This window comes from Salvelinus namaycush, chromosome 3, assembly GCF_016432855.1.
Source record: "Salvelinus namaycush isolate Seneca chromosome 3, SaNama_1.0, whole genome shotgun sequence".
NCBI classification, from domain to species: domain Eukaryota; kingdom Metazoa; phylum Chordata; class Actinopteri; order Salmoniformes; family Salmonidae; genus Salvelinus; species Salvelinus namaycush.
In genome coordinates, this window is record NC_052309.1 from 58,052,391 (window position 1) to 58,065,075 (window position 12,685).

Genomic DNA, 12,685 nt, shown 5'->3' on the forward strand with positions numbered 1-12,685 from the left:
CGCTATGCTAGGCTATGCTAGTCAGCTTTTTTACTGATGGGGGTGCTCCCGGATCCGGGTTTGGGAGGAACTAGAAGTTAAGCAAGATTGAACTCTTTGGCCTGGATGCCAAGTGTCACGTCTGGAGGAAACCTGGCACAATCCCTACGGTGAAGCATGGTGATGGCAGCATCATGCTGTGGGGATGTTTTTCAGTGGCAGGGACTGGGAGACTAGTCAGGATCGAGGGAAAGATGAATGGAGCAAAGTACAGAGAGATCCTTGATGAAAACCTGCTCCAGAGTGCTCAGGACCTCAGATTGGGACGAAGGTTCACTTTCCAACAGGACAACGACCCTAAGCACACAATATAATTTAAAAAAATGTAACCTTTATTTAACTAGGCAAGTCAGTTAAGAACAAATTCTTATTTACAATGACGGCCTAGGAACAGTGGGTTAACTGCCTTGTTCAGGGGCAGAACAACAGATTTTTACCTTGTCAGCTCGGGGTTTTGATCTAGCAACCTTTCGACTACTGGCCCAATGCTTGAACCACTAGGCTACCTGCCGCCCGGTAATACTGTATATTACCCCTCACAAAAACTGTCATGAGCCTCAAAGTTAGCGACGAGATACATTTCCAGACAGATGGGACACGATGTCTGTACCTGTTGGGTAGAGGTCAGAGTGAAATACCCAGCTTTACTTAGCCTGGTAAACCAGACTGACCACTCCACTCACATTTGACTGTGCATAATTTGTCAGTCTGGCCCCTGTGCTTGAAACCATGTTGAGTCTAGGAGCGTTACCAAATGAAATTACAGATGATAGGGCCAGCGTTCATTAAGAACAATGACTCATGAAGTGCACGAGAGCACCCCTGGTCAGCCAGCAGTTAGTCAATCATGCCTAACCCCATAGCATATCAGAGCAGGCTGCTGCTCTGCTGCATACACAGCAGAGCTTATTCCAAACAATTGTGAATAGGTGAGAGGCTAGACGGATCAATTTTTCAACAATGTGAGCTCGCAAGATAAGATTGGTCTACCGGGCTAAGCATTACTCTTGGAAGGAGTTAATAAAGTGACAGCCATGTATTTAAGATACCCCTCTACAATCCATTACATAAGATTCCATCTCTGCAACTCCAGCTATGCTGAGATCCTTGCCTGGCTTCTGTAAGGATCAAATCAATTCAAATTGTATTGGTCACACACACATACTTAGCCAATGTTATTGCGGGTGTAGTGAAATGCTTGTGTTCCTAGCTCCAACAGTGCAGTAGTATCTGACAATTCACAACAATACACATACATCTAAAAGTAAAAGGATGGAATTAAGAAATATATATATATATATTAGGAGGAGCAATGTCGGCGTGTCATTGGCTAAAATACAGTAGAATACAGTATATAGTACATATGAAATTAGTAAAACAGTATGTAAACATTATTAAAGTGACTAGTGTTCCATTTTTAAAGTGACCAGTGATTCCATGTCTGTGTACATAGGGAAACAGCCTCTAAGGTGCAGGGTTGAGTAACCTAGTGGTAGCCAGCTAGTGATGGCTATTTACCAGTCTGATAGCCTTGAGATAGAAACAGTTTTTCAGTCTCTCGGCCCCAGCTTTGTTGCACCTGTACTGGCCTCGCCTTCAGGATGAGAGTGGGGTGAACAGGCCGTGGCTCAGGTGGTTGATTATCTTTTTGGCCTTCCTGTGACATCGGGCGCTGAAGGTGTCTTGAAAGGCAGGCAGTGTACCCCCGGTGATGAATTGGGCAGACCGCACTACCCTCTGGAGAGCCATGCGGTTGCGGGCGGTGCAGTTGCCGTACCAGGCGGTGATACAGCCCGACAGGATGCTCTCAGTTGTGCATCTGTAAAAGTTTCTGAGAGTCTTAGGGGCCAAGACAAATTTCTTCAGATTCCTGAGGTGGAAGAGGCGCTGTTCACCATCCTCCTGGCTCCCGTCGGACCCTGGCCTTTGTACGACAACATTTTTGGTGACCCACCATGGTTCCTGACGTCTCCGCGTCACCGCCTGCACTGTGTTTGCTCAGAATAAGACTCTGTGGCAAGTTCTGGCTGGCCTCCTTCAACCACTGCCTGTTATCATATATCCATGGACTTCGTCACTGGTCTCCCTCCATCAGATGGCAACACCACTATCCTTACGGTGGTGGATAGGTTTTCCAAAGCCGCCCATTTCATTCCCCTTCCCAAGTTACCCTCAGCCCAGCTCATGGTGCAGCACGTCTTCCAGATCCATGGACTTCCGGTGAACATGGTCTCCGATCACGGTCCTCAGTTCTCGTCCCGGTTCTGGAAGGCGTTCTGCAACTTCATTGAGTCGTCGGCCAGCCTGTCTTGCGGTTTTCACCCCCAGTCTAACGGCCAGTCGGAGCGAGCCAATCAGAACCTGGAGACGGCTCTTCATTGCCTCGTCTCTGCCAACCCCACACCCTGGAACCAGCAACTTTTGTGGGTGGAATACGCCCACAACACCCTTCCCTGCTCAGCCACTGGTCTCTCGCCTTTCGAGTGTTCCATGGGATATCGGCCCCTGCTACTTGCTATCGTCTGGGGTAGAGGGTATGGCTGTCCACTCAAGATCTGCCCCTACGGGTGGAGTCCAGTAAACTTTCCCCCCGTTTAATCGGCCCTTTTCCCATCTCTAAGATTCTTAGCCCCTGTGCTGTTCGTCTTCTGTTGCCCCGCACCCTGCGTATACATCCCACCTTTCATGTGTCTAGGATTAAACCTCTGTCTCACAGCCCTTTGTCTCCTGTAGCTGCCTGACTCTGATTTAGATTACGACTCTTTGCCTGCCTTGACCTACCGATTGCCTGCCGTCCTGTACCTGCCTGACTCTGATTTGGATTACGACCATTTGCCGGCCTTGACTTACCTTTTGCCTGCCTCTTGTACTATAATAAACTCTGAGACTCATACTATCCGCCTCCTGTGTCTGCATCTGGGTCATATCACTGACACGGCCTGCTACCAAAACCTGCGGGCTCTCCTTCACTGTAGCCAATGTGAGTAAAACGTTTAAACGTGTTAACCCTCGCAAGGCTGCAGGCCAAGAAGGCATCCCCGGCCGCGGCCTCAGAGCATGCGCAGACCAGCTGGCTGGTGTGTTTACAGACATATTCAATAAATCCTTATCCCAGTCTGCTGTTGCCACATGCTTCAAAAGGGCCACCATTGTTCCTGTTCCCAAGAAAGCTAAGGTAACTGAGCTAAATGACTACCGCCCTGTAGCACTCACTTCCGTCATCATGAAGTGCTTTGAGAGACTAGTCAAGGACCATATCACCTCCACCCTACCTGACACTCGAGACCCACTCCAATTTGCTTACCGCCCCAATAGGTCCACAGACGACGCAATTGCCATCACACTGCCCTAACCCATCTGGACAAGAGGAATACCTATGTAAGAATGCTGTTCATCGATTACAGCTCAGCATTTAACACCATAGTACCCTCCAAACTCGTCATTAAGCTCGAGACCCTGGGTCTCGACCCCGCCCTGTGCAACTGGGTCCTGGACTTCCTGACGGGCCGCCGCCTAGGTGGTGAGTGTAACAACATCTCCACCCTGCTGATCCTCAACACTGGGTCCCCACAAGGGTGCGTTCTCAGCCCTGTTCACCCACGACTGCGTGGCCATGCACGCCTCCTGCTCAATCATCAAGTTTGCAGACGACACTACAGTGGTAGGCTTGATTACCAACAACGACGAGACGGCCTACATGGAGGAGGTGAGGGCCCTTGGAGTGTGGTGTCAGGAAAATAACCTCACACTCAATGTCAACAAAACAAAGGAGATTTTTATTTTTTATTTCACCTTTATTTAACCAGGTAGGCAAGTTGAGAACAAGTTCTCATTTACAATTGCGACCTGGCCAAGATAAAGCAAAGCAGTTCGACACATACAACAACACAGAGTTACACATGGAGTAAAACAAACATAATGAGGCAAATGAGGTGACATAAGGGAGGTAAAGACAAAAAAAAGGCCATGGTGACGAAGTAAATACAATATAGCAAGTAAAACACTGGAATGGTAGATTTGCAGTGGAAGAATGTGCAAAGTAGAGATAGAAATAATGGGGTGCAAAGGAGCAAAATAAATAAATACAGTAGGGGGAGAGGTAGTTGTTTGGGCTAAATTATAGATGGGCTATGTACAGGTGCAGTAATCTGTGAGCTGTTCTGACAGCTGGTGCTTAAAGCTAGTGAGGGAGATAAGTGTTTCCAGTTTCAGAAATATTTGTAGTTCGTTCCAGTCATTGGCAGCAGAGAACTGGAAGGAGAGGCGGCCAAAGGAAGAATTGGTTTTGGGGGTGACCAGAGAGATATACCTGCTGGAGCGCGTGCTACAGGTGGGTGCTGCTATGGTGACCAGCGAGCTGAGATAAGGGGGGACTTTACCTAGCAGGGTCTTGTAGATGACCTGGAGCCAGTGGGTTTGGCGACGAGTATGAAGCGAGGGCCAGCCAACGAGAGCGTACAGGTCACAGTGGTGGGTAGTATATGGGGCTTTGGTGACAAAACGGATGGCATTGTGATAGACTGCATCCAATTTGTTGAGTAGGTTATTGGAGGCTATTTTGTAAATGACATCGCCGAAGTAGAGGATCGGTAGGATGATCAGTTTTACAAGGGTATGTTCGGCAGCATGAGTGGCGGATGCTTTGTTGCGAAATAGGAAGCCAATTCTAGATTTAACTTTGGATTGGAGATGTTTGATGTGAGTCTGGAAGGAGAGTTTACAGTCTAACCAGACACCTAGGTATTTGTAGTTGTCCACATATTCTAAGTCAGAACTGTCCAGAGTAGTGATGTTGGATGGGCGGGCAGGTGCAGGCAGCGATCGGTTGAAGAGCATGCATTTAGTTTTACTTGTATTTGAGAGCAATTGGAGGCCACGGAAGGAGAGTTGTATGGCATTGAAGCTCTTCTGGAGGGTTGTTAACACAGTGTCCAAAGAAGAGCCAGAAGTATACAGGATGGTGTCGTCTGCGTAGAGGTGGATCAGACACTCACCAGCAGCAAGAGCAACATCATTGATGTATACAGAGAAGAGAGTCGGTCCAAGAATTGAACCTTGTGGCACCCCCATAGAGACTGCCAGAGGCCCGGACAACAGGCCCTCCGATTTGACACACTGAACTCTATCAGAGAAGTAGTTGGTGAACCAGGCGAGGCAATCATTTGAGAAACCAAGGCTATCGAGTCTGCCGATGAGGATGTGGTTATTGACAGAGTCGAAAGCCTTGGCCAGGTCAATGAATACGGCTGCACAGTATTGTTTCCTATCGATGGCGGTTAGGATATCGTTTAGGACCTTGAGCGTGGCTGAGGTGCACCCATGAACAGCTCTGAAACCAAATTGCATAGCGGAGAAGGTATGGTGGGATTCGAAATGGTCGGTAATCTGTTTGTTGACTTGGCTTTCGAAGACCTTAGAAAGGCAGGGTAGGATAGATATAGGTCTGTAGCAGTTTTGGTCAAGTGTCCCCCCATTTGAAGAGGTGATCGTGGACTTCAGGAAACAGCAGAGGGAGCAGCCCCCTATCTACATTGACGGGACAGTAGTGGAGAGGGTGGAAAGTTTTAAGTTCCTCTGCGTACACATCACGGACTAACTGTAATGGTCCACCCACACAGATAGCGTGGTGAAGAAGGCGCAGCAGCGCCTCTTCAACCTCAGGAGGCTGAAGAAATTTGGCTTGTCACAAAAAACACTCACAAACTTTTACAGATGCACAATCGAGAGCATCCTGTCGGGCTGTATCACCGCCTGGTACGGCAACTGCTCCGCCCATAACCGTAAAGCTCTCCAGAGGGTAGTGAGGTCTGCACAACGCATCACCGGGTGGAAACTACCTGCACTCCAGGCCACCTACACCCCCCGATGTCACAGGAAGTCCAAAAAGATAATCAAGGACATCAACCACCCGAGCCACTGCCTGTTCACCCCGCTATCATCCAGAAGGCGAGGTCAGTATAGGTGCATCAAAGCGGGGACCGAGAGACTGAAAAACAGCTTCTATCTCAAGGCCATCAGACTGTTAAACAGCCACCACTAACATTGAGTGGTTGCTGCCAACATACTGACTCAACTCCTGCCACTTTAATAATGGAAAAATTGATGTAATCAATTTATCACTAGCCACTTTATACACTGCTCAAAAAAATAAAGGGAACACTTAAACAACACAATGTAACTCCAAGTCAATCACACTTCTGTGAAATCAAACTGTCCACTTAGGAAGCAACACTGATTGACAATAAATTTCACATGCTGTTGTGCAAATGGAATAGACAAAAGGTGGAAATTATAGGCAATTAGCAAGACACCCCCAATAAAGGAGTGGTTCTGCAGGTGGTGACCACAGACCACTTCTCAGTTCCTATGCTTCCTGGCTGATGTTTTGGTCACTTTTGAATGCTGGCGGTGCTTTCACTCTAGTGGTAACATGAGACGGAGTCTACAACCCACACAAGTGGCTCAGGTAGTGCAGCTCATCCAGGATGGCACATCAATGCGAGCTGTGGCAAGAAGGTTTGCTGTGTCTGTCAGCGTAGTGTCCAGAGCATGGAGGCAATACCAGGAGACAGGCCAGTACATCAGGAGACGTGCAGGAGGCCGTAGGAGGGCAACAACCCAGCAGCAGTACCGCTACCTCCGCCTTTGTGCAAGGAGGAGCACTGCCAGAGCCCTGCAAAATGACCTCCAGCAGGCCACAAATGTGCATGTATCAGCATATGGTCTCAAAAGGGGTCTGAGGATCTCATCTCGGTACCTAATGGCAGTCAGGCTACCTCTGGCGAGCACATGGAGGGCTGTGCGGCCCCACAAAGAAATGCCACCCCACACCATGACTGACCCACCGCCAAACCGGTCATGCTGGAGGATGTTGCATGCAGCAGAACGTTCTCCACGGCGTCTCCAGACTCTGTCACGTCTGTCACATGTGCTCATGTGCTCAGTGTGAACCTGCTTTCATCTGTGAAGAGCACAGGGCGCCAGTGGCGAATTTGCCAATCTTGGTGTTCTCTGGCAAATGCCAAACGTCCTGCACGGTGTTCCTCCACAAAGTCCAGGTCAGGTCATCACCCTTGCTCCTGTTGAGCTGATCTCTCGTGATGTCAGCTGCCTTTGTTCAACAAAGAAGGACCTAAACTGTACATGCTTTAACACACAGCACTTCAGTTTCAGGCAGAAGGTCCTGGCTGCTCCAGAAAAGCCAGCCAATGAGGAAATTCCACAACCTGTGGACGAAATCCAGTGGGGAAATCCAGGTCTTCTTGGGCAGTGGTGTGTAGTGGAATATGATGATGACCTTTATCCAGGAATCATCCACGGCACAGATAAAAATGAGTGTACAAGTGAAATGTATGCATCGTGTAGGACCAAACAGATTTTTCTGGCCTTCTTGAGACGACATCCACTGGTATCAGTTTGACGAAGTCCTTGAGATGATTCCACAGCGTGTGACATCCCGCCAAATAGAGGTTGAGAGAGATGTGTGGGCCAGACTCTCAGGAAGAAAACCATAAATTAATGAATATGGTACTCCTGAGAAGAAGGATAGTCATGCTGACACTAGTGCTGTAGTTACAGCTGTTCTACCATTCTAAATGCCCTTGGAAAATTTGCCTAAAGTTTGATGACAGATTGAGCTTTTTTGATGAAAACTGTGGAATGTTATTAAATTACCCTAATCCCTGATGTGTTATTATTTGTTTCGATATTTACTGCAGTTTGGTTAATAAAACCCAGATTATTCTAAATATATCTAATGTCCTTATTACATGGTTGAATACAATGAAATGCAATGTTTTGGGGTAAATCTTGGATGGATTTTGATAGTAAACTAAACTAGTTTTACATGGAAACCGATGTGTCTCTTCAACCCTGTTACAGTATTCAACCCTGCCACCCTAGTCTCAATCATATTCAGACAACTTCCATATTGTCTGTGACTGTCACGTTCCTGACCTGTTTTCTGTTGTTTGGTATGTGTTTATTGGTCAGGGCGTGAGTTTTGGGTGGGCAGTCTATGTTTTCTGTTTCTATGTTGGTTTTGGGGTTGCCTGGTATGGCTCTCAATTAGAGGCAGGTGTTTGACGTTTCCTCTGATTGAGAGTCATATTAAGGTAGGTTGTTCTCACTGTTTGTTTGTGGGTGATTGTCGTCCGTGTCAGTGTTTGTCGCGCCACACGGGACTGTCTCGGTTTATGTAGTCTGTTCCTGTTCGTGAGTTCTGCGTGTATTTTATGTAAGTTCCATGTCCAGGTCTGTCTACTCCGTTTTGTTATTTTGTAAAATCCTTCCAAGTGTTTGTTTTCGTGTTTCATCGTTTGATTTAATAAATCATTATGTATTCACAACCCGCTGCACTTTGGTCAAATCACTACTCCTCCTCTTCGTATGAAGAGGAGGAGGAATGCCGTTACAGTGACGGTGTTGAAGACAACTTCCATATTGTCTGTGACGGGGTTGAAGATAAATGGTGTCCATATCAGACAAATATGGACAATAATAAAAGGGCTTTAATGCCTGAGGTGGGAAAATATATTTTCTTTAAGGTTTAATATGTACTTAACGTTGTGGGGTGTTCAGAAAATGCATTTATTCTATTACAAAAAATAAGTTCATTTTTTAAAAATATTACTGCAGCCCAAGAATTACCCAGCTAATGTTAACCGTTAGCTAGAGTTAGCTAGCTTGCTAACGTTAGCTAGTGTCACGCTCGTCGATAAGGACGGACCAAGGCGCAGCGTGAGTTGAGTTCCACATATTTTAATACAAAGTGAAACTACAAAAATAACAAACAACGAACGTGAAAGCCGTGGTGTAACATGCACACACAAAACAATATCCCACAAAGCAGGTGGGAAAAAATTACAACTTAAGTATGATCCCCAATTAGAGACAGCGATAATCAGCTGCCTCTAATTGGGAACCATACACAAAAACAAACATAGAAATACAAATACTAGAAAACCCCCCTAGTCACGCCCTGACCTAAAACACCATAGAGAACCCCGAGGGCTCTCTGTGGTCAGGGCGTGACAGCTAGCTAGTTAAGAGCTAGCTAACGTTAGAGTTTACAGACTCACTAGTCCAAATCAAGCACAAATAATCTACAGAGTAACAGACTGCCCAAAATGTTTTGTTAAATTGGTGGTTAGCTAATAATACCCTACTCAACTCACCGGAGCCCTCACATTCACACTCCAAGTTGCTGTGCCTTTGTCCATGGCTTGCAGTAACAGGTGTGTTCTCATGCAACACAATATACATTTGAAATGCTTGTATAATGTAACTAATTGGCAACTAAACATTGAAGGCTAAATAAGTAAGTAACACTTAAATAGTTAATCACAAATGTTCTAACCAAAACATTATTGGTAATATTGGCATTATGTATTGAAAGGTTTGTCTTCCAGTTCCTACCACAATGATTTTAATATTTATTTTTGCATTCAGTGTCTTTCTTCAGTCTTTCGGTTATGTCACCCGTTTCTTTACATTCAGTCTTTTCAGTCCTTTTATGTATAATACTGTACAGTATATCATGAACCCACATCACCATATTAACTACATCAATTCCCTCACACAACAAAACTTAATTGGCATGACCTTGGTGTCCTGCTGGATAAAAGCCCCAGTTACCAATAGGTATCGGTATAAAGGATATTCTGATTGTCCCTCTCTGTTTCCACATAGATTATCACTGGCATTCAGTCTGTTCCTTCAGCTCATGGGCATGCAAGCAGCAACTTTACTTTTACTTTTATTTAAACAAATTTACTTTACCTCTTGATCAAGTGGGATATATGCAGAAAGATCAGGATCACTGCAGTCGCCTCGCAAGTATGGGTGTGCTTTAAGCGTGACAATCTCAATCTTATGAGCCATACACCTTGCTGGTGAAATAAGTGAGGTAGCAGTAAACTGTGTGTCGAAGCCTCTCCTGGGAGAGGGGACACAATGCTGCTTGTGCAGCAGTTCAGTTGAATACAAGTAGACATCTTCACCTCTACCCTGAAATCTCATCACCCTCTAGGGTTCTCCATGGCACATCTTGGTTTTACATGTTAAACTAGCTGCTCAACAAGACACTGTGGCAGCTCACCTCCAGATGAGGCCTGCTCACAGTGAAGAGGAGTGATTAGGCATCTGAATCGAGATCACCGTAAAGTTTGTGTGGCCTTTGATGGGTCAGATCCCTGTTTTTTTTATAGGACTCCCAATAAAAAGAGACCCTAGTTCACAGGCCTCTAAATATAGCCTCTAAATAAATTGTAAACAAAATATTTATGCACGTGCAGTGGCTGATAGGGAAAACAGATCTGGCAATAAGAATAGGCTACATATGGGCTTGACCATTTGGGACCCCTTGGCTATTTCGCTCAGGACAGGTTATAGCCAAGACTTCAATATTTTGATTTGTCTCGTTTATTGATATGGATATAGCCTCTGATGGGATTGTGCAACGCAAATGGCTATAACAAGCCTCCATACAGAGTGGAATTCACTAATACAACAGTCAAAATGCCTAATATAAGGCCTACAGTCTGTGCTCCCAAACACTGGAAAAAGTGTGATTCATTACGTTACATGATCACCACAGTAGCCCCACGCGGCTATAAAAATAAAATAAGCAATTATATGGCCATTAAATAGCACACAACAGCATGGCATGTTTAGATAGCACAATAGGCCTGAATCATATTCACTTTCTATTTTGCAGCTCAGGCAGTTATTTTAAAAGGCTCTTGTGTCTTTATCATTCTCACACAAGTCATTTGCCTATAGCCTATACTACGCCATCTACTGGTATAACGTTGTCATCAAAGGCAGTTCTAAAACAAGTTCTAGACTTCTATTTTGGAAATGAAACCGGAAGCTGCAAAGCAATTCTTACGTCTGGGCTAGAGTTGTTTAATTGACTAGCTAACTTCGACTAGGTACATTCAGTTCATGTCCTTTGCAGATGCCACATTATTGACAAAAGTTTGTACGTATAAAAAAGATCTGTAACCAAGGGAGACGTAAAGTAAATATTGAACGTGTAAATGTTCATTCATAGTTGTAAAATAGTGTTTGTACGTTTACAGATCTAATTTAACGTTTACGTTTCATGTTTCATGCATGGCTTTTCTTATGATCCTAACAGTTAACGTATGGATTTTCTTACGATCCTAATGATACGTTTGTTCAAGCTTTGGCAGCTATTTTGCTCCATATTTTTTGCCTAGGTTTGTGAATCTGGACCCATGTCACATTTTCCTCGGTGTGTGAATCTGGGCCGGGAATAGGCTACTTTGTCACAGTTTCTAAAACCAGAGGTGCAATCAATCAATCAAATGTGTTTATAAAGCCCTTCTTACATCAGCTGATGTCACAAAGTGCTGTACAGAAACCCAGCCTAAAACCCCAAAGCAAGCAATGCAGGTGTAGAACCATGGTGGCTAGGAAAAACTCCCTAGAAAGGCCAGAATCTAGGAAAAAAAAAAAAAAAAAAAACAGGCTATGAGGGATGGCCAGTCCTCTTCTGGCTGTGCCGGGTGGGGGTGCAACATCGGGAGACTTCCCGGAACGTGAGAAGTGAAAAATTCTTCCTTAGTTGTTAATTTTCTCGAAATCTAAAGGCACAACCTAGATTCGAGCGATTGTCTTAAGTAGTTCAACATGTTATTACTCCAACCTCTTTGAAGTGACAAACTGACACATTTTAATTATTGTGAAAAACTACTTTATATCGAAGGAGTGCCTTTGATTTGACGGTCACATGCGCAGTTCGGTGCGAGACCAACATTAGGCCCAATGACGTGATTCTACGCATGATATTTGTCAGCCAACGTCGCCATGACAATCGCATACAAGTGTGATCGAGGATTTCTATTGGAGAGGCAGTTTCTGCCTATCTTCATACTTGTAACAGCATTCAGATGAAGAAGGTGAGGACCAAGTGATACGTGTTCATATTATTTATTCCAAACTGAACACTAAATACAAAATAACAAAAGGAATAACCGAAACAGTTCTGACAGGTGATACAAACACTAAACAGAAAATAACCACTCACAACTAACAGTGGGAAAACAGGCTACCTAAGTATGGTTCTCAATCAGAGACAACGATAGACAGCTGCCTCTGATTGGGAACCATACCAGGCCAAAACATAGAAATACAAAACCTAGACATACAAACATAGAATGCCCACCCACATCACACCCTGACCCAACAAAAAATAGAAACATACAAAGCAATCTACGGTCAGGGCGTGACAATACTGTACTTTCTTTGACTTTGTTTTTATAGAGGAGCCAGTACCCAATTCCCCAAAATGTGAAGTGCTTGTATAGCGCTCTAGACAGCTCTGGCTCAAGTCAAGCACTGGTTTCAGAATATGTTGTGTCCAATAGAAATGATTTTGGAGTCACTTTTGTAAAGAAGAATAGACTGTTTCTGAACACTTCTACATAAATGTTGAAGCTACCATGATTACGGATAATCATGAATGAATCATGAGCAATGATGAGTGAGAAAGTTACAGATGTATAAATACCCCCCCCCCAACATGTTTTTCTTTTTACCTCCCCTGTTATTGGTAATGGTGAGCATGTTTTGTGGGTATGATCTTTTTGCCTCTGTGGATATAAGGACTTACTAGTTT